At 43.7% G+C, this 22,766-nt stretch overlaps 1 pseudogene; it reads left to right on the forward strand.

Annotated features, from left to right (window-relative positions):
• Positions 1-161: 161 nt before the first annotated feature.
• On the forward strand, positions 162-11,514 carry LOC111964698 (melanin-concentrating hormone receptor 2-like; annotated as a pseudogene).
• The last annotated feature ends 11,252 nt before the right edge of the window (positions 11,515-22,766 follow it).

A 22,766-nucleotide genomic window follows, 5' to 3' on the forward strand; every position in this document is an offset into this window, starting at 1 on the left:
ACGAATCTGGGATAGGCCCAAAACCGTGCCTGAACCACTTCTGCATGGTGGAACCTGACATTGTCCCAAACAATGACATTAGGTGACGCCGTCACCTTGACAAGCCTGCTGAATTTCATTAAGAAACACAATGAGGTGATCAGCGTTGTAGGATCCAAAGAATGGCCTACGTCCTACCACACCATGTTAGAGATAGCTGCGCACATGGAGATGTTTCCCCCACGTTGTCTAGGCACTTGGACAGTCGCCCTTTGGCCGATGAGGTTCCACCCCCGGCGACGAGTTTTGGCCAGGTTGAAGCCCACCTCATCAACAAAGATATTCTTGTGATGATTCACAGGAGCATCAAGTACCATTACCCTCTAAAAATACATTTTGGTTAGTTCTTTTTGCAGTATAGTTCCAGTATGATATTGTGAAGTATCATGGGCATCAAATAGTAACAGTAATATAGTATATAGTGCTGCACCTGAACATACTCGGCCCGCAGTTGTRTCACCCGGTCATTGTTTCTCTCAAAAGGCACCAGGTAAATGTGTTTCATAGATACCTGGTGCCTCTTCAAAAGGCAGGCGATTCTTGGTAGGCTGATGGATGCCACATTGGCAAAGCTGTCATCATTCTCCTCAATGGCCTGCTTTATTTTGGATAACTGTATGTCATTCCTGGCCCTCACCATTTCCACCACTGCCCACTCCTCCTGGTCGGTCAGCACGCGGCCACGGCCATCACCATGGGGCCTTCTGTAAATGCTGAGGGTAGAACAGAGTATACTGTCAATAGATCGTACTGTAAGAATACTGTAACATGTTTTGTGAATTTACAATATGTAATTTACTGTAAATGTAATGGTAAAGCATAGTGCATATTCTGCAGATGTACCGGTTTTCTTGGCAAAATGTTCTCATGATCGAATTGACCTTTGACCTTTTCAGATTGTGTTGAACTAATCTGGCAGCCTCTGCCATGGTAAGGCCGCTGTTTAAAAACCTGGGCAAAAGACTTGCTGGCATGAAAATAGGAATGAATGATCAGTTCATGAAGGAAATTGCAGAATTCTGCACCCACTATTCAAAGTGAATAGAATAAAAGGGAAATGTGTAGCTCTCGTATTCGATAAACTGTACATTGTAGAAACTATCAGAATAGAAAGGTTCAGAACTTTTGGGAAACATCACAGCACAGTTTTTAAAAAACTGGATGGTGTTCGGAGATAGATGGGAGGGGTTGAGCGGAGCTGAAGGTTAGAACTAAAAACAAACAAAAGATAACTGATGTAAAATATACTGTGTTTGTAAAATGTATTTAGTATGTACTATATGAGTTTGAAGTAGAAGCCTAAGTGTTGTAGTCCATTAGTTTACTCCAATTAGGGAGGGGTGGTAGGGTTATGGGAAAATGATACAGGAAAATATATACAATGTATATTTAAAATAATATATATATTCATAAAAACATTCATGGGGGATTGGAAATGATGCAGACAATTACATTGATAGAAGCCACAAAAATATAAAAGCAGCATGTAAAGTGTTGGTCCCATGTTTCATTAGCTGAAATAAAAAATCCCAGACATTTTTCATACGCACAAAAAGCATAATTCTCAAAAAGGTTGTGCACACATTTGTTTACATCCCTGTTAGTGAGCATTTCTCCATTGCCAAGATAATCCATCCACCTGACAGGTGTGGCATATCAAGAAGCTGATTAAACAAACAGCATGATCATTGCACAGATGCACCTTGTGCTGGGGACAATAAAAGGTCACCTCAAAATGTGCGGTCATGAGGAGTATTTCTGTCTGTAATAAGCCATTCTGTGGAGAAAAACTCATTCTGATTGATTTCAATTGACTGATTTCCTTATATGAACTGTAACTCAGTAAAATCTTTGAAATTGTTGCATATTGCGTTTATATTTATGTTCAGTATATTTGCAATAATAAAGCTCACCCCACCAAAAAGAAATACTTTACTGTGAAATGCTTACTTTACAAGCCCTTAACCAACAATGCAGTTCAAGAAATAGAGTTAAGAAAATATTTACTAAATAAATTTAAGTAAAAAATTACATAAAAAGTAACACAATTAAATAACAATAACGAGGATATATATACGGTGGGTACCGGCACCGAGTCAATGTGCGGGAGGTACAGGTTAGTTGAGGTAATTTGTACATGTAGGTAGGGGTAAAGTGACTATGCATAGAGGGTGTCAATGAAAATAGTCTGGSTGGCCAATTGATTAATTGTTCAGCAGTCCTATGGCTTGGGGGTAAAAGCTGTTAAGAAGCCCTTTGGACCTAGACTTGGCGCTTTGGTACCGCTTGCTGTGTGGTAGCAGAGAGAACAGTCTATGACTTGGGTGAGGTGACTGGAGTCTTTGACAATTTTTGGGGCCTTCCTCTGACACGTACGCACTAACCACTGTAGCGTCTTACATTCAGATGCCGAGCATTTGCCATACCAGTCAGGATGCTCTCGATGGTGTAGCTGTAGAACTTTTTGAGAATCATATGAAAAGTATTATGAGCATTGCATTGTGAAAGGTATTTCTAGATGAAACACTGATGAGGTTTGGTGAAAAAGTTACTGTGTGATTTTGATTGTTGTACTTACTCAATTGAAAACGTTCTTAAAGTAATTTAAAAAAAAAAGTTTTGATGACCTGTTTAGATTTTTATACTAAGAGTTGTGAAGTTTTACCACATAGTACCAAAGCGATAAAAAAACGAAATAGTCATGTCTATCCTCCCTTGATAAAAAAAGTATAAAATAATAGCCAATCAGCGTTGAGCTAAACTGAGTGAGCTCAACAGTGAATTGTCCTGGGGCATCAAAAAAAAGTGTCAAGGGAAGCCAATTTGGATTTGGCTTCACACCAATCACATCGAGAGCAAAATGTAATTGACAGACAACGCATGTGTTGTTGTCCTCGGGTGGCTAGCTATCTGGCCCTTTCCTAAATTAGCCATGGATGGAGATAGGGATTTGGACTTGTGGTTTTACTTAATTCTCCGTACTGGCCAATGATTATAACGGTGATTCTGATCCAACCTTTAAATTCATACATGGCCTGAGAGGATGGAAGATCAATATGTAGCTAGTTGTAGTAGGCTGATGTTAACTAGCTGGCTCATTGTTGCCCATGAAAGGAACTTAGGCTAGTGAGCAAGCATTTTAGCCAGGTAGCCTATGACAACAAAAACTATAAGCGTACTATATGACGGAGTCATAGACCGTTTGTCAACATGAAAGAGAAGAGGATGACATTGGCGTAGGGTGAGTCAGCGTTTTTTCTACTTGAATGCATACACACACACACACACACACACACACACACAGAAATCAGAACCATGACAGACAAATCATAATTAGCTTATGTTTGATTGGACAAATTGTTTTTGGTATCTTTTATTGTTACAGTATTAGACTAAGCATAGTATTTGATGATGTTGAAATGGTACTGGAATAGGTGGAGGCAGCTCCTGTTTCTTTTGCGACTTGCTGTAGGTCATGTAACTCTCTGTGGTTCTAAATCAATAGTTGTTTAGTAGTTCGAAAATGTCGGCAACATTAACTTGCTTGAAATACTGTAGGTCATGTAGCTGTTTGTACATGCAATATGGTTTGTGGATTTCACCGACAGAGGTTGCTGTCTTGTTTGTGATGAAACAAAGTGTGCCACTGTGTCTTCTTATTGTCTCGCCTTTAGTCCTATATATCACTGTCGCAAGGCATATGAACTAACAGGTCATAGGGAAAACAACAAAATTATCACAACACATGTCATATTGCTTTTTGGAGGTTGGCTTTCCCAGGTATTTTTTGATTTTTTAATTAGAAAATATTTGTAAGCTTTTTAAATGATATCAATCTCAACTGTTAATCTTTCCAGAGATGAAGACATGGATATCTCATGGTATGGTGGGTATACAAAAAGGGTATCTTGAGACCTTTATCTCTTAAAGTTTTACATTCAGGTCCAAAAAGTCACATTCTGAAGCACTTCAACAATGGCAAATATGTATGGAAGTTTTGTTCCAATCAGAAGGATGCTGTCAAAAGTGATTGCATTCAAATGGATTTTAACCCATCAGCCAGGCTAACACGCCACTGGTAGTGCATATAGTACATATTGTCACGTTCCTGACCTGTTTTATGTTATTTTTGTATGTGTTAGTTGTCAGGGCGTGAGTTGGGGTGGGCATTCTATGTTTTGTGTTTCTATGTTTAGGTCACTTGTAATTAGCCTTATATGGTCTCAATCAGATACAGGTGTTTTGACGTTTTCCTCTGATTGAGAACCATATATAGGTTGGCTGTTCACACTGTTTGTTTTGGGTGATTGTCTTCCGTGTCTGTGCACCACACGGGACTGTTTCGGGTTTGTTCGTTTTATGTAGTCTGTTCTGTTCATGCGTTCTTCGGGTATATGAAATTCGTTTGTTCAGGTCTGTTGACTTCGTTTTGTTATTTGTAAGTTATTCAAGTGTTCTTCGTGTTTTGTCTTTAAATTTAATAAATTCATTATGCATCATACCTCGCTGCGTATTGGTCCTCCGATCCTTCTCTCCTCTCTCGTCTGAGGAGGAGGAAGATCTAGAAAACCGTTACAGAATCACCACCAACAAAGGATCAAGCAACGAGGGAGAAAGAAGCAACAACAAACGCAGGATTACAGGAATTGGAGGGAAATTCTGGACCGAGAAGTACCAGGAGAATATAATCGCCCCAAAGCTGAGCTGGAGGCAGCGAAAGCAGAGAGCGGCGATTTGAGGAGCAAGCACGGAAACAGAAGGTGGAGAGGCATCTGGGTTATAATTCATGGGAGGAGATCGACAGATGGCGATCGACCCAAGGAGAGTGCAGGAGCCCGCCTGGGATTCAATGGAGCAATGTGCGGAGGGATACCGGAGAATGGAGGCAGCAAGACGTTAGGACAAGCCCAAAAATTATTGGGGGGGGGCTTAAAGGAATGTGGCGAAGTCAGGTATGAGACCTGCCAACTCCCTGTACTTACCGTGGAGAGCGAGAGTACGGGCAGATACCGTGTTACGCAGTAGAGGCGCACGGTGTCTCCTGTACGTGTGCATAGCCCGGTGCCGGTACATACCAGCTCCTCGTACTGCCGGCTAGATTGAGCATTGAGCCAAATGCCATGAAGCCGGCTCTACATATATGGCCTCCAGTACGTCTCCTTGGGCGGCTTACATGGCACCAGCCTTGCGCATGGTGTCCCCGGTTCGCCTACATAGCCCGGTGCGGGTTATTCCAACTCCCCGCACTGGTCGGGCGACGGGAGCATACAACCAGGTAAGGTTGGGCAGGCTCGGTGCTCAAGGGAGCCAGTACGCCTGCACGGTCCGGATTTCCGGCGCCACCTCCCCGCTCCAGCCCAGTACCACCAGTGCCTACACCACGCACCAGGCTTCCTGTTCGTCTCCAGAGCCCAGTTCCTCCTCCACGCACTCTTCCTGTGGTGTGTGTCTTCGGCCCGGTGCCTCCAGTTCCGGCACCACGCACTAAGCCACCTGTGCGTCTCCAGAGCCCTGTATGCACGGTTCCTTCTCCCCGCACTCGCCCCGAGGTGCATGCCCTCAGCCCGTACCTCCAGTTCCGGTACCACGCACCAGGCCTATAGTGCGCATCGAGAGTCCAGTGTGCCCTGTTTGTTGTTCCCCGCACTAGCCTAAAGGTGCGTGTCCTAGCCCGGTACCTCCAGTTCCGGCGCCACGCACCAAGCCATAGTGCGTCTCAGTCGGCCAGAGTCTGCCGTCTGCCAAGCGGCGCCTGAACTGCCCGTCTGCCAAAGCGGCGCCTGAACTGCCCGTCTGCCAAGCGGCGCTGAACTGCCCGTCTGCCAGCGGCGCCTAACTCCCGTCTGCCAAGCGGCGCCTGAACTGCCCGTCTGCCCAACGGCGCCTGAACTGCCCGTCTGCCCAACGCTGTCTGAACTGTCCATCTGCCAAGCGCCGCATGAACTGCCCGTCTGTATTAGCCTTCAAAGCCGCGCCGTCTGCCATGAGCCTGCAAAGCCGCCCGTCTCCATGAGCCTACAGAGCCGTCCGCCAGACAGGAGCCGCTAGAGCCGTCCGCCAGACAGGAGCCGCTAGAGCCGTCCGCCAGACAGGAGCGCTAGAGCTTCCGCAGACCGGATCAGCCAGAGCCTTCCGCCAGACCGGATTAGCCAGAGCCTTCCGCCAGACCGGATCAGCCAGAGCCTCGCCAGACCTCAGCAGACCTCCGCCAGACCGGATCAGCCAGAGCCTTCCGCCAGACCGGATCAGCCAGAGCCTTCCGCCAGACCGGATCAGCCAGAGCCTTCCGCCAGACCGAATCAGCCAGAGCCTTCCGCCAGACCGGATCAGCCAGAGCCTTCCGCCAGACCGGATCAGCCAGAGCCTTCCGCCAGACCGGATCAGCCAGAGCCTTCCGCCAGACATGACCAGCCAGAGCCGTCAGCGAGCCATGACCAGCCAGAGCCGTCAGCGAGCCATGACCAGCCAGAGCCGTCATCCAGCCATGACCAGCCAGAGCCGTCATCCAGCCAGAGCCGCATCCAGCCATGACCAGCCAGAGCCTCATCCAGCCATGACCAGCCAGAGCCTCATCCAGCCATGACCAGACAGAGCCGTCATCCAGCCATGACCAGCCAGAGCCGTCATCCAGCAGACCGCCAGAGCTCACCAGCAGGATCCGCCAGAGCCGTCATCCAGCCAGGATCCGCCAGAGCCGTCATCCAGCCAGGATCCGCCAGAGCCGTCATCCAGCCAGGATCCGCCAGAGCCAGCCAGCCAGGATCCGCCGTCCCCAGTCCGGAGCTGCCGTCCCCAGTCCGGAGCTGCCGTCCCTCAGTCCGGAGCTGCCGTCCCTCAGTCCGGAGCTGCCGTCCCTCAGTCCGGAGCTGCCCCTTATCCTGGTGCTGCCCCTTATCCTTGGTGCTTGCCCTTCCTGTGCTGCCCCTTATCCGGTGCTGCCCCTTAGTCCGGTGCTGCCCCTTAGTCCGGTGCTGCCCCTTAGTCCGGTGCTGCCCTAGTCCGTGCTGCCCCTTAGTCCGTGCTGCCCCTTAGTCCGGTGCTTGCCCCTTAGTTCCGGTGCTGCCCTTAGTCCGGTGCTGCCCCTTAATCCAGGGGGTTAATTTGGAGGGTGGCCATTTGGAGGAGGCTACGAAAGCGGGTAGTGACTATGGGGTGGGAACCACGCCCCAGAGCCTGAGCCGCCACCGTGGACAGATGCCCACCAGACCCTCCCTAGACTTTTGGTGGTGCGTCCGGAGTTCGCACCTTGAGGGGATCTGTCACGTTCCTGACCTGTTTTATGTTATTTTTGTATGTGTTTAGTTGGTCAGGGCGTGAGTTGGGGTGGGCATTCTATGTTTTGTGTTTCTATGTTTAGGTCACTTGTAATTAGCCTTATATGGTTCTCAATCAGATACAGGTGTTTGACGMTTTCCTCTGATTGAGAACCATATATAGGTTGGCTGTTCACACTGTTTGTTTGTGGGTGATTGTCTTCCGTGTCTGTGCACCACACGGGACTGTTTTCGGTTTGTTCGTTTTATGTAGTCTGTTCTTGTTCATGCGTTCTTCGGGTATATGTAAGTTCGTTTGTTCAGGTCTGTTGACTTCGTTTTGTTATTTTGTAAGTTATTCAAGTGTTCTTCGTGTTTTGTCTTTAATTTAATAAATTCATTATGGCATCATACCTCGCTGCGTATTGGTCCTCCGATCCTTCTCTCCTCTCCTCGTCTGAGGAGGAGGAAGATCTAGAAAACCGTTACAACAGTGCTGTTCCTAACATTTCCTTTCACAGGGGTCGCGGTACAAACGTTTTGTATGTTAACATTGTGCATTCACCATACACTCTACATTCCACGATGTCTGTGATTGCGTTCCTATTTATACTTCCATAGAAAACTGAAGTACGTAATCAATAATGTCCTTTAGTTTCCCAAATTGCTGTTACACTGTCTATACTTTATTTAKCATCCAATCCAGGGCCATTTCTAGATGTTCTACTCTGGTTTTGTTAAATTCACTCTTATACAAATTGCATACAAAATGCCAGAGTCCCACTAAAAACATGCACGATTTTTCAAAGGAGGTAGCATAATTTGGAGGGAAAATCAATTTCCCTCAACTTCTTAAAAGTGATATCTGGCTCAGATTAGAACAACTAACAGATTAACTGGTTTGTGGAATTTGAATAATTCATGGGTTTTCTTTACCCTGAATGCCCTGTTTCTAGTGATATGCAGATGGTGTCATGACCTCAGTTGTATAATTGATGAGCGTAGTGGCCTCCATGTCAGTGTCCAGTTGGATGCTTCTACACCTGCATTGCTTGCTGTTTGAGGTTTTAGGCTGGGTTTCTGTTCAGCACTTTGAGAAATCAGCTGATGTTAGAAGGGCTTTATAAATAAATTTGATTTGATTTGATGCGGAATCCACTGACAATCGTCTCTAGCTAACTGTTCTGCTCATGATCGAAGTTACCTTTCCATTTGTTCCAAGCCAGCACATGATGAAAACTCAACCGTCTCGCCCGCAATCTCTACTCACTCTCACTTTACAGTCTCATCTGCACTGTATTACAGACAGTAACATAGTGACCTTACCTGACTTTGTTTTCGTGACATTGTCAGCTAACCCATCTATACAATGTGCACGCTTCAATGGGGCAGAAGTCCGTAAGTTGTTGTGATTCTGGATGGCCAAATGGCCAGTAACAATGACAAGGAACTGCCATGCGGGAAATCATAAGTGTCTTGATTCAGCTACTATAGTTTCATCTTGTTCTTGACACTGTCTTGTTTTGAGGTGTTTGATGGATTTCATGTCAATCCTAATATGGCTCAAATTCGCTAGCTAGCTAACCGACAACTTTAACAATGCATTTGAGAGACAACAAGTGCTCATTGTGCAAATGTATTATGTTTTTTTGTAAACATTGGAGACAAAATATRGTTTACATGTAGTCAACATTCCAAAACCAACCTTGTCGGTTTTGTTGCTGAACAACCAACCCTTCTATAGATTGTTCTGTTGTCAGTCTATATCTGCAAGGATATAAATTAGGTTATTTAATGGGGATGTATGTTTGTGGCATATAGTCGGTTTAATTGTTCAGTTCCTCATATTGATCTATCAATTGACTCATAGGTACCTGGCGGTGGTGCACCCGTTCCGTCTGATGACCCGACGAACCTAAGACCATCTGGATCAACCTGTTTGTGTGGGTGGTGTCATTTGTCATGGTCCTTCCCGCCTGGGTCCACTCAAGTCATTCGCTTCCCTGACGGACTGGAGAGCTGCTCCATGAACCTGGTCACTCCCAAAGAGGTGCTCTGYTAAGGTCACAACCCTGACATAACATCAAATCAACATTGAATTTAGGTGGATATTTAATTGACTTGACTAACATGATTTCAACATGGGGTAAACCAGATCATGAAATCATGTTGTTGGTTTGCTCTTGAAATAAATGTTCAATGCTGAAAGAAATACGAAATCTGATGTTAATAGAACTTGGAGTTAATTTGTCTGATGATTTGTCTGATGGGGTCAGAGGTCAGATGAGTCATGCTGGTCTCTATATCATGATCCTCTACTCCAATGCCATATTCACCCCCCCAACTAGCTTTATGAACAAACCATACACATGTTATTGGCTGGGGAAATTACTGGACTCCTGCAGAAACTGTTCATAGAAATKCAAATGTCAATTAAATTGGTAAAGAGGCCTTTTAGGGTATCAGGCAGAAAAACCATCGGAGGAACCTGTTCTCGGAAGTAGAGCTGCTTTCAAGCATAGTATTAATCAGTGGTAGAAAAATGAACACCTACTATGTACTCACAACCTTCATTGTAATTACTGTAATCCTGGGGACACTTTTAACAGTGTGAAAATTTGTTTAGCTACAATTCCTGCATCCTATCTAATGATCAAACGTATTCATAGCAGTGGGACATCCCACTGGGCACAGACATCAGTTCAATGTCTAGTTTCGATTGACATTTGGTTGAGTCAACTAACGTGAATTCAATGTGAAATCAATGAAAAATTTAACCATGTCATTGGATTTAGGTTAAAAGTTGAGTGAAAAAAATATGAATTACCCTTACTCTGCAAATCCAATTAGTTTTCCACGTTGATTCAACATTCATCACATATATTTTTGGGGTTGAAATTATATGGAAACAACATTGATTCAACAAGTTTTTGCCTAGTGTCACGAGAGGTTTTTATTCTCTATTTTGGTTAGGCCAGGGTGTGACTAGGGTGGGCATTCTAGTTTCTTTATTTCTATGTTTTCTCTTTCTTTGTTTTTGGCCGAGTGTGGTTCCCAATCAGAGGCAGCTGTCTATCGTTGTCTCTGATTGGGAATCATACTTAGGCAGTCCTTTTTCCCTCTTTCATTTGTGGGTAGTTGTTTTCTGTTTAGTGTCTGCACCTGACAGGACTGTTTCGGTTTTCCCTCTGTTATTTTGTTCGAGTGTTTTGAGTATTAAATTTGTCATGAACACTTGCAGCGCTGCGTTTTGGTCCACTCCTTCGTACGACGATCGTTACACCTAGTGGGATGGTACTGTAGCTACTGAAAGCTGATACACATGTTCGTTCCCTCTCTCTCTCTATCTCCCCTCCCCCCAGGCACACCCTCTATCAGACCATCACGTCTTTCTGTCTGCCCTTGCCCCTTATCCTCACCTGTTATATGCTGATCCTGTGCTATACCTGGAGGATGTACCTGAAGAACAAGAGTGGCAGAGAGCGTGGTCAAATGTAGTCGTGGTCATCAACCGTGGCAGAGCCTGATAGTTACTTATATACACAGAGACACACAGAGGTACTAGATACAGTAAATGTGAGGCACTAGAAATAGAGATGCCCACAGGTATGAAATTACAGGTTTTGGTGGGTGTTCTAAAAATAAATGACATTAAAACAGTTCTATGCTGGAGAAATCTAACGGAACCATGACCTCCTCTCAGAAATCTAGTCATTAGCCGTCTGTTTCTCTGTGGGTAGAAATTGAGCCTAAGGACAAGGTTATCCACTCAGTAAACCAAAATTATAGTGGGGATCACTTATCTGATGCAGGAGGGAACTTCTTGATTCATGCTTCTATGTTGGTCATTATTGTCACTAACCCATGCCCCTGGTTCCTCTCCCCTCCTCAGCTTCAGTGCTAACAACCAGTCCCGGGACCGAGCCATCCGCCTCACCAAGATGGTTCTGGTCCTAGTGGCGGTTTTCCTGGTGAGATAGGGCCCTACCACATGCTCCAGCTGGTCAGCTTAACACTGCGGCGGCCCACGCTGGCCTACTACACCTGCTACTACCTGTCAGTGTGCCTCAGCTACGCCGCCAGCAGCATTAACCCTTTCATCTACATCCTGCTCAGCGGACACTTCCGTCGCCGACTCACTTACCGCAAGCCCACCATCAGGCCTAGTGTTGAGAGTGAGCCTTGTGGGCCCCAGGTCCGTACACCACATTCCAGCTTCTGACAGTCCTGTCCTCAAAGCAGGCACACACACATACACACGCACACACATGCATCCATGCATGCGCACAAGCGCATCTCCCCACACGCGCTCGCATCCACACACACACACACATACACACACACCACCACCATTACAGCTTATCCCCAGCACACTGCCTGGGGCATTACCTATGGCAGGAGTGCTTTAATTTACATTGTGGATTGACTTACACCTCAACAGGATCAGAGTGTTATTATTTATTTTCTATTATGGTTTTCAAATGGACTGTACGGTAGAATACTGTAGTTATTACATTGTAAAGTAATTATGTTCACATGAGTAGTTCCTGCTGTTAAAGAAAATACATATATTGCTAATGGATCAGTCTCATGGGTGGTTAGCATAACACGCTAGGMGTTATTGCCTGTTAGGATATTTTTGTGTTGCCATCTTGTAAAGATACTGTACTTGTATTCAGAATATGGTTCAAATTTCTCATGGTGGCAAGGCTCCATCCAGAGGTAGATTGGGATATTGCAAGGATTGATCCACTATCATTTTGGGTTCACCTGAATTCGGCTGACTTTACTTTCACTGTGTATTTTAATGTATAACTAAAAAAACAAATAACACATTTTAAGTGTTTTCCATTAGCACATTGTTTGGCATTTGTTTTCAACCTAAAGTTAGTGTTGCTATATCATTAATTGGTGCATTGATTGTGATGTGTGGGACTTTGAACACACAGAAACATCTGTTCTACTGAACTGTATCTACTGCTAACAGTGCTGAGACTGCTGAGTGAATAAACATTTATTACAGATAGACTGAATGCTAAGAACTAGAATCACTGGGATCGGTCCAGGGTGTTTTGGTATTGTCTGGTGTTAACTGGGCTGGACTGGGAACTGGCCCCAGGATGTAACGGTATTACCAGTCAACAGACTGACCACTGGCCACAGACACACAGATGGACAGTACCACCAGGGGCACCGAATCAAATCACTCATCCTTACCCTCACCCAGCCTGGGATCAATAAAAAGCCTATAGCAAACCAGATCAGACAGATAGGCGTAGCGTCACACCCCCGGCAAGGCTAAGGGGAGACTAAAGTGCAACCCCTCCTCTCTCTCTCTCTCTCTCTCTCTCTCTCTTTCTATATCGTTCTCTCTCTCTATGGTAATCCCTCTCTGTTTTTACTCCAAAATTGCCTCAGGCATAGAGTGCTTTGACATATTGATCAATATGTCTCAATGTCAACATACTCCTGTTGTCTCCATGGTTTCCAATTAGTCTCTTATTGGATTGGTTGTGCTCAACATACTAAATTCCATTGTGTTATTGGTCGACCATGGATTCATTTGTATGTTATCAGTACCAGTGTACCTCATTTATTAACATTACCTCTCCGCTCACACCTCCTCCAATAACATCAAATTATTAAATCGACTAATATACCAATGCGATATAATTATATTTTCTTCCTACTCTCTCTCTATACTCTCTTCAACTGTTACTTCAAAAATATTTCCTTCCCATACTACTGCCTATATAAATCTTCCTTCTCTTTGTACACCTCAACCCTCTTCTTTCCCCTCTGTGCCTCAACCCCATTACCTTTTCCCCTTTCTCCATCTCTCCCTATACACCTTGCTCTCTGCACTTAGCCTAGGCACCTTGCTGGTCAAATTGAGGGTCTCTGTGTTTTAAAAGGGTGCTAGTCCACAAAGTGGATGACGGCATATAAAAGAGATGACACTCCAGATAATTATTTCAGTTACGTCTTATGTTTTATTTTATTTTCTACTTTCTTTTGGAAATGACACGTCACCTTGCTGGTCCCAGTCAGCCTGCCAGTCTGGGGGAGACAGACAGACAGACAGCTGTAACCTGACTTTGTTTGACCTTGTTTACACCATCATGGCATCATGTGACACCAGGACCTTGTCAGTAGCACTGGCACCCCTGAGGCCTTGCAGCCTAGCGTCTGTCTGTCCCAAGACTGTCTGCCGTAGGGAACCCAGACACCCTCTCCTCTAACCCATCCCACCCTGCTCACCCTGTCCCTGTCTAGTGTCTGTCTACCCCCACCATCCAAAAGGTAGCACAGATAATCATGCACTCATGTAACTATTAATGTATCTGAATAGAATAGAACACGCATTGAGAGGCACAGGGTCAGCCACAGAGCAGCACAACTGAATGTAGAGTTGGAGCTCTTTCACTTGGTTTAGGAAAAAATAGTATCGCAGTTGTCTGGATAAGAAAATGTGTACAGAATGTGTACAAATAAAAATGTGTCAAGACAGTCCATAACGTTGTAGGAGTCTGACTTCATTGTTTAAAGCCGTTATTGTTGTTTTCTTGGTAAGACTTTTGAAAAAGTGTAATTACAGTTTGTAAATAGAAAATATGCTGCCTTATTTTTTTAAATATATATAATAATGTATCAATAACATGTGACCTTCATGTTTGTATTTTAGTGAGAGAGAAACAGAAAAATAGAAAGAGAAAGACAGAATCCCTATTAAAACTATTTTATTTTAGCATTATTATAAACAGCAGAGGGCACCCTTTTCCAATGTTCCTCAAAACTGCAGTGTTTCCCAACTGTTGGGAGGTCACAACTGGTTTGACTTATTCTGTCTACTTGCCTCACAAGGCATCAAAATGTCAGTAAGTTCATCATATTTTTTGTACAGTAAACCATACATTTAATCAGAATTTGATGATTTATTTAATTCTTCCCCACACATCTTAAATGAAGACCAGGGGATTAGGCCTATAATACAATTAAATGAAGACACTGACTTGAATCAGTCAAATGAGGATGGTACAATGACAACATGAAATAGAGCAAATTGAGTTGAAGTGAATTATAGGTTCTCTATAGATAAATCACAGTGGTGTCAGTTGTTTAGCCATCACGGACCACCTCATTGACCACCTACAGCATGGATAGGCAACCCTGATTTTGTTCCAACTATGCACCACACCTGACCAACGTGTATATAGCCAAGTTATCGTTACTCATTGTGTATTTATTCCTTGTGTTATTATTTTTCTATTATTTCTCTTTTTTCTCTGCATTATTGGGAAGGGCCCGTAAACATTTCACTGTTAGTCTACACCAGTTGTTTACGAAGCATGTGACAAATAACATTTTCTTTTATTTTGATTTGATCAGTTCATCGATTGCCTAAATTCAACACACCTGGTCTTCCAGGTCGGTTAAATCAAAAACATGAAGTCCCTTCCCCCTGATCTACAGCTGAGTGGTACCGTGACCAGTGCTCCATTGTCAAGCTCTGACCACTGCCCTAGCCTATGGTCCTGAATGGTGTGATGCCGATGTCAAGACCACTGCCTTACATTGCTACTGTAACCTGAAAATGCTCCCGATGAAGCCGTGGAGATACGGTATAATGCATGTTCCATTCAATTATGTGGGTGAAGTCATGGCCACTAGAGTAGACCATTTGCTTTACAGGGCTGATTTGACCCACCTACTACTGACCTTACCACTGATCTGCAGTGGTGGGGTCTCAACTTACTATTGAGAGTAAGAATAGTAGAATACACTAGTTGCAATTTTGAAATGTGGTTATGCATCATTTGGCAGTTTTTTTTCTTCTTATGTCAGTCACTGACAGTCACTCAATAAGCCATGTCAGCTAAGAATTTTTTGATTGGTAGTTAGTTAAGCCAGTTATCTAAACTTGTAGAAATCATGGCCGAATACTTTCCGGGCACACAGGGCACTTGCCCAGGGCCCTGACCTCCAGGGGGCCCACATTGATTGTGTTAGTCATTCTCACTCAGATATCATATTAATTAACATAGCATAAGTCATGGCAAAATGTGTAGAATTGCAGGACATTAGCTTTAAAACATTTTTAAATAGCAACTGCCCCTAAAAATCAACTTCTTGTTTAAAATGGCATATGTGGCATCAATATATATATWTTTTTGTTATTATTTACCTTGGCAAGTCAGTTAAGAACAAATTCTAATTTTCAATGACAGCCTAGGAACAACAGATTTTTACCTTGTCAGCTCAGGGATTTGATCTTGCAACCTTTCAGTTACAGGTCCAACACTCTAACCACTAGGCTACCTGCCACCCCAATATGAGTCAGAAACATMTATTAGTCAGAAACATTTCCTGACTACAAAGTGTAAAACAGTATATGTTTGGTCATAAAGTCAATCTCGTCCAAAACTGAGATCTGGAGATGCTAGGAAAAAATGGTATGTCACGGAATGAAGGGTACTATAACAGTTTTCTATGGGTTGGGTTTATTTTTAATCCTGCCCACATGCCCACAGCTGGCAGCACCCAATTAATCATTCATTATAATGCCCATGGTCAATTTGGTTTGACATTCGATATCCATATGGGGTTAGTTAGGGACCATCAGTAAATTACACAATGGTCACTGGACAATATTTTAAAAAGTAAAAAGCTACAAATTTCAATGACTTAAAAACCTCAAACCAACTTTAAATTGTAGAAATTCATATACAAATATTGAGCGCATTTAATGAGACAAAGAAAATGTGTGCAACATGAAAATATTGCCCTATTAACATTGTGTAATTTATTAATGGTCCCTAAATATCCCCAGAGATAGGGTATCCAAAGTTAAACCAACTTTTCCATGGTCACACACCAGTCAGCTGAAGTTTAAAAAAGATTGGCTAAATATTTTGGGTAACTCTTCCCACCTGCAAACGCACACATTAAACCACACCCAGAAACCAACTCAGATTTGAATTCAGTCATGGCCACTAGAATTTCTGAACCAAATCAGAGAGGAAGAGGAGAAGCGAGAGGATTTACTCTGCCCTAAAATCTGTCCTGTGAGATTAGGCCTTTTTTTGTATGGAGATCTATGAACGTGTCGATTTACGTGGGGCGCATTTAATTGAATTGAAGTTTCATAATGTTTAAGCTGTTACAAATGTACTGATAGGCCTATAAGTGGATGAACTTTGAGAAAAACGACTTAGTTGTTCCTTTTGTTCAAACAKGTATCTGCCCTCTCATTGGCTACAATGGCCCCACCTGATCTCGCCTGCCTTCAATAATTGAAGATATGTATTTCCATCGTTAAAGCGGTCAACTCGGCTATCTTGTCAATATAATAGATCATCTTTGGCCAAATCAAGAAGTGTAGTCGACTTTTATTTTTCATCACATTAGGCTAACTGGTGGACCACCTCACTACCCAGACACAAACATGACAAACTACAAGTCCTTAAGAGAGAAAATGGCACGCATAAAACCCCTGACTGTTTTGCGATTCACTTGACTGATTCTGTGAATAATATATCAAGACATCTCGGATCTCCAGACAGCTCGTGCTCCCGCGCTACGCACAGGTTTTCGCCTGTGAGGCAATGGTGGCACAGGTTTCCGACAGCCTGTTGTTTCTCGGGCGGGTACCACGCGCAGATAGCAAGCAAATCCTAAAGACTTGACAACGTTTACATAATTAGACGAGGCGTCTCACCCCCGTGTGACTCAACTCCGAATTGAACATGACAAGTGTGATCACGACCTAAAGTCGCGTTTAATAATTATTTTGTTTCAATTTAAAGGAGACAGTCTTGCCCGAAGCCCCCCACCTCCCAGTCCTTTTTGTGGCAAAAAAAAAATGGTTGTTGATGGTTTTGACCTTATCCGACATGGTAGGACCAGCATACTTTGAGTTTGTTTAACTCAAGCAAGTGTTAGACCTAGGCTACTGTAGCGAAATATAGCCTGCTACATCACACTAATAGTAGGGTGTCCACCCGACCTGCTCAGGGTCTCAAAAAGCTACATTAACGTTAGCATGATAGGAGCTGAATTAAATGTAAAAGGCTTTTAAAATGAGACGCTTGGTTAAGCTCAGTGCTTCGTTGACATCACATAGACAGCTTGGTTTTCGGAGAAAACTTCAAAAGAATAACAGGAATATCGCATTAATTTGAAAAGCGTATAGGCTACTAAAATATGAAAATACTACATATGTCTCAATCGAGATTTATCTTCTATTTTATAATAGGCCTAATTTAAATTTATATAGCACTTTAAATAAAAATTTCAAAGCCCTTCAAAACCAAACAAAATGTCAAATAAGCAATATATCAAGACCGATCAACCAATAGTGGCGATTCGTTGAACGCTGTATCCTCAGCGGATTGAGAATCCTGCCGATTTGAAAATATGACGAGTTCAACAGGAAAGTGAGCCTCTCAGGTAGCCTTCGTTCTTCTACAGCATCCTGCCTAGCTGATGTTATAGAGGGCTACAGTAGTTGTGGTAGTATTTCATTGTTAAACAGCATCCTGCCTAGCTGAGGCGATGCTGTGCAATCTTCCTTATTTTTGATAACTTTTTTTTATCTGGCCTCCATTGATTTAGTCCCCTAATTTTGGCCATCCTACAAGAGTAAAAACTCCAATACATTTGTAACGGATTATGGTAGACATGAGGTTTGGACCTTTGGTTTTCTTTGAAGATTCCCAGCTAGCACATAACGGTTTGAGAAACATATGTTTCTTAGAGCTTGGTTGTCCTATAGATATTTTGCATACGACCTTCCCACAATGTTCTGGGAATGGTGCAGGATACCCAGCTAGCCATCACGTTCTGAGAACCATGTGTTTCGTAGGTGGGAATTTCAGTACTTCAGCATAACATTTCCTACAGGTTTTCTCGTGGTTCTATTTAATGTACTTTTCCTCAAAATTCCCATGTTCTTCTGTGGGAATTTCAGTACTTCAGCATAATGTTTTCATCAGGTTTTCCTCATGGTTCTATTTAAAGTCATTTATGTTCTCAGAACGTTAATAAAACCTCACAGGAAAACTTTCAGGGAACCATAGTAAAACCTAAAAGTTAATGTTCCCAGAAAATACAATATTTTTTTTAAACTTCAGTTCTCAGAATGTTTAAAAAACGTTTTTTACCAGTCAGAAAATGTATGGCTTCTTTCCCAGAAGCAATGGGAAATCAAATGTACAGTCCCACAACTTCCAATGAAGTTGCAGGATTGTCTACACAATAAACATATGATTTTACCCATTGGTCAAAATATGTGTTTTGATTGGACACCCTACTATAAGGAAAGCCTATGATTAGCCTGATAGCCCTTGAGTAGCCTAGGCCAGGCCCATGTTAACACAATAGGCTAATAGCTTCAGTTTTTTTTACATTGGCCAAATAGTGTTTATTGTATACACATATTTCAATCATTTTTCTGGCAARGAACGCTAAGGCATAGGTTACCTATTTTGTATAATTTTGCGTCTATTTTTCCCGCCCTTACCATTTCGGGAACATGCTCGCGCAGCTTGTGCTGATTATTCACTTCTAGCTACAGCTCCAGATGGATCAACACATGCTGGACATATGACAAGTAAGATACAGATTTACATTTGACCTCAATCCTTCACTTCTGCTCCACTGTACAGACGAGGCATTTTCAATATTTGGTGACCTTGGTCCTTGAATTAAACTTCTTTGCTACAGCATACAGAAGCATAGGCCTACCTTCACCTATACTATGCCAACCTGACATTTCCTCAAATGTGAGCAGAAATGTTAATATAAGCCTAATGTGCTACATTGACAAGGTTCATTTTTAAATCATAAGGAGTAGCCAGATGAAGTGCTTCAGCTATCCAGGGCTAGACAAGTATACTGGAAAAAATATATATAAATGCAAAATGCAACCATTTCAATGGAAAGAAATAAAATAGGCCCTATATGGATTTAACATGACTAGGAATACAGATATGCATCTGTTGGGGCGTGGATCAGAAAACCAGTCAGTATCTGTGTTTGTTGTCCGTAGATTATGCCTGCCCATACCATAACCCCACCGCCACCATGGGGCACTCTGTTCACAATGTTGACATCAGGAAACCACTCGCCCACACAACGCCATACACGCTCCCTGCCATCTGCCCGGTACAGTTGAAACCGGGATTCATCCATGAAGAGAAAACTTCTCCAGTGTGCCAGTGGTCATTGAAGGTGAGCATTTGCCCACTGAAGTCGGTTACGATGCCGAACTACAGTCAGGTCAAGACCCTGGTGTGGATGACGAGCACGCAGATGGTCTGCGGTTGTGAGGTCAGTTGGACCTACTGCCAAAGTCCCTAAAATGACATTGGAGGTGGCTTATGGTAGAGAAATGAACATTAAATTCTCTGGCAACAGCTCTGGTGGACATTCCTGCAGTCAGCTTGCCTCGTTTCACACTCCCTCAAAAGTTGAGATATCTGTGGCATTATGTTGGAACAAAACTGCATATTTTAGAGTGGCCTTTTATTGTCCTCAGTACAAGGTGCACCTGTGTAATGATCATACTGTTTAATCAACTTCTTGATATAGGTAAAGCTCTGCCTTATCTCAGCTCACTGGTCACGATAACAAAACCCACCCGTAGCACGCACTCCAGCAGGTATATCTCACTGGTCATTTTCCAAGATGGCGTAGCAGTCAGATGTCCTTTGTCCTCGTCCTGTCCCGTGTATATATTTTTTATATATTTTTCTTCGCATTTCTTTTTATATATATTTTTTTTCTTCTTAAAAACTCAACTTCAAAACACTCTCCTGCAACCTACCTCACCAAATGTGGTGCGGATCTGGGGGTTTTTTCCTCCTCAAAGGTATTATTCACCTCGTATCCGAAATCTACAACAGAAGCTAGCCAGTAGTTAGCCAGCTCACAAGCTAACGTGAGTAGTTCAGCTAACCACAGCTAGCGCTTATCAGCTATCCTTTAGCTCGGAAACTATTGCCAGTTTTGTACAACGCGACTCAGACCAGAGCATACCAGACCTATTTTCTCTCCATATCCCCGGATTTTTACTGCAAGCTCTGGACATTTACACCTGTCTTGCAGCTAACTAGCTGCTATCCGAGTGACTATTGGCTAACATCAATTCCGGAGCAAAACACCAATTATCCCGGAGCTAGCCAGCTGAAGAGTTCCATCAGCCACTCCTGGGCTACAATCACCTATCCGGACCCGTTTTACTGCCGATGCGGAGCCCCACCGGCCTTCACGACTGGGATAACCGACGTTTATCTGCCCGAGGAGTTATCCATCTAGCCAGAAGTTAGCCAGCTCACAAGCTAACGTGAGTAGTTCAGCTAACCACAGCTAGCGCTTATCAGCTATCCTTTAGCTCGGAAAACTATTGCCAGTTTTGTACAACGCGACTCAGACCAGAGCATACCAGACCTATTTTCTCTCCATATCCCCGGATTTTTACCGCAATCTCTGGACATTTACACCTGGATCTTGCAGCTAACTAGCTGCTATCCGAGTGACTATTGCTAACATCAATTCCGGAGCAAACACCAATTATCCCGGAGCTAGCCAGCTGAAGATTTCCATCAGCCACTCCTGGGCTACAATTACCTATCCGGACCCGTTTTACTGCGATGCGGAGCCCCACCGGGCCTTCACGACTGGGATACCGACGTTATCTGCCCGAGGGAGTTATTCAACTGGCCCCTCCATCGCGACGTAACCTGACGCCCATATGCTAACTGCGGCCCGCTAATCGTTAGCTGTCTGAGCATATCGGCTGCTATCTGAACAGGTCTATCGAACAACTTACGCCGCGGGCTAGCTTAGTGGAGGCCTCACTGCTCCATCTACGGCTGCCCCCTGGACACTATGATCACTTGGCTACATAGCTGATGCTTGCTTGACTGTCCATTAATTCACGGTACTCCATTCCGTTTATTTGTGTTTTATCTGTCGGCTCTGTGCTTTAACTCAGGATCTGTGTGTAGTTAATCCGACCCTCTCTGCCTAGCCGTCGCATTTTTACTGCTGCGCTGTGTTAACTGACTAGCTGCTGTTATCTCACCTGTTGTTTTAGCTAGCTCTCCCCAATCAAGACCTGCAATCATTTATGCCTTATGTATGTCTCCTCAAATATCAACATGCCTTGCATACTGTTGTTCAGCTAGCTATCATTGTTTTGGTTTGCAATGGACCCCGTAGTTCCACTCTCCGTACCTTGATACCCTTCGTCCACCCCCACACATGCGGTGACCTCACCCATTGAGACCACATGTCCAGAGATACAACCTCTCTTATCATCACCCAGTGCCTGGGCTTGCCCTCCGCTGTACCCACGCCCCACCATACCCTGTCTGCACATTATGCCCAGAATCTATTCTACCACGCCCATAAATCTGCTCCTTTTATTCTTTGTCCCCAACGCTCTAGGCGACCAGTTTTGATAGCCTTAGCGCACCCTCATCCTACTACTCCTCTGTTCCTCGGGTGATGTGGAGTAACCCAGGCCCTGCATGTCCCCAGTCACCCTCATTTGTTGACTTCTGTGATCGAAAAAGCCTTGGCCTCATGCATGTCAACATCAGAAGCCTCCTCCCTAAGTTTGCCTTACTCACCGCTTTAGCACACTCTGCCAACCCTGATGTCCTTCCGTTCGAATCCTGGCTTAGGAAGGCCACCAAAAATTCTGAGATTTCCATACCAATATAACACTTTCCGTCAAGATAGAACTGCCAAAGGGGAGGAGTTGCAATCTACTGCAGAGATAGCCTGCAAAGTTCTGTCATACTTCCAGGTCATGCCCAAACAGTTCGAACTTCTAATTTTAAAATAATCCTCTCCAGAAATAAGTCTCTCACTGTTGCCGCCTGCTACCGACCCCCTCAGCTCCCAGCTGTGCCCTGGACACCATCTGTGAATTGATCGCTCCCCATCTAGCTTCAGAGTTTGTTCTGTTAGGTGACCTAAACTGGGATATGCTTACACCCCGGCAGTCCACAATCCAAGCTTGATGCCTCAATCTCACACAAATCATCAAGGAACCCACCAGGTACAACCTAAATCCGTAAACATGGGCACCCTAATAGACATTATCCTGACCAACCTGCCTCCAAATACACCTCTGTACTGTCATTTAACAATGATTCAGTTAATGAAAATTTTTCTTTGTAGTGTTTATATTATTATATTTGCATGGCGGTGCCTGCTACATGCCTTAAATATTCAAACAAAACATTGATTTAAAGTTTAAGGACCATACAACTCCTATGCACAAATGAATAATTTTGAACAGATTTAACACAGTAAATTTGTAAAAAACAGTGCAGATAAAATAGTTTGGTAAAAAAGTAAAAATAGCTTGTAATGTAGATATATTAACAATCTCCCTCAGTTTTATTTTAAGGGTTTTACTGAAAACATCAAAAAAACTTGGGCGGCAACCTAAGCATTTTT

This window comes from Salvelinus sp. IW2-2015, linkage group LG6.1, assembly GCF_002910315.2.
Source record: "Salvelinus sp. IW2-2015 linkage group LG6.1, ASM291031v2, whole genome shotgun sequence".
Taxonomy (NCBI): Eukaryota; Metazoa; Chordata; class Actinopteri; order Salmoniformes; family Salmonidae; genus Salvelinus; species Salvelinus sp. IW2-2015.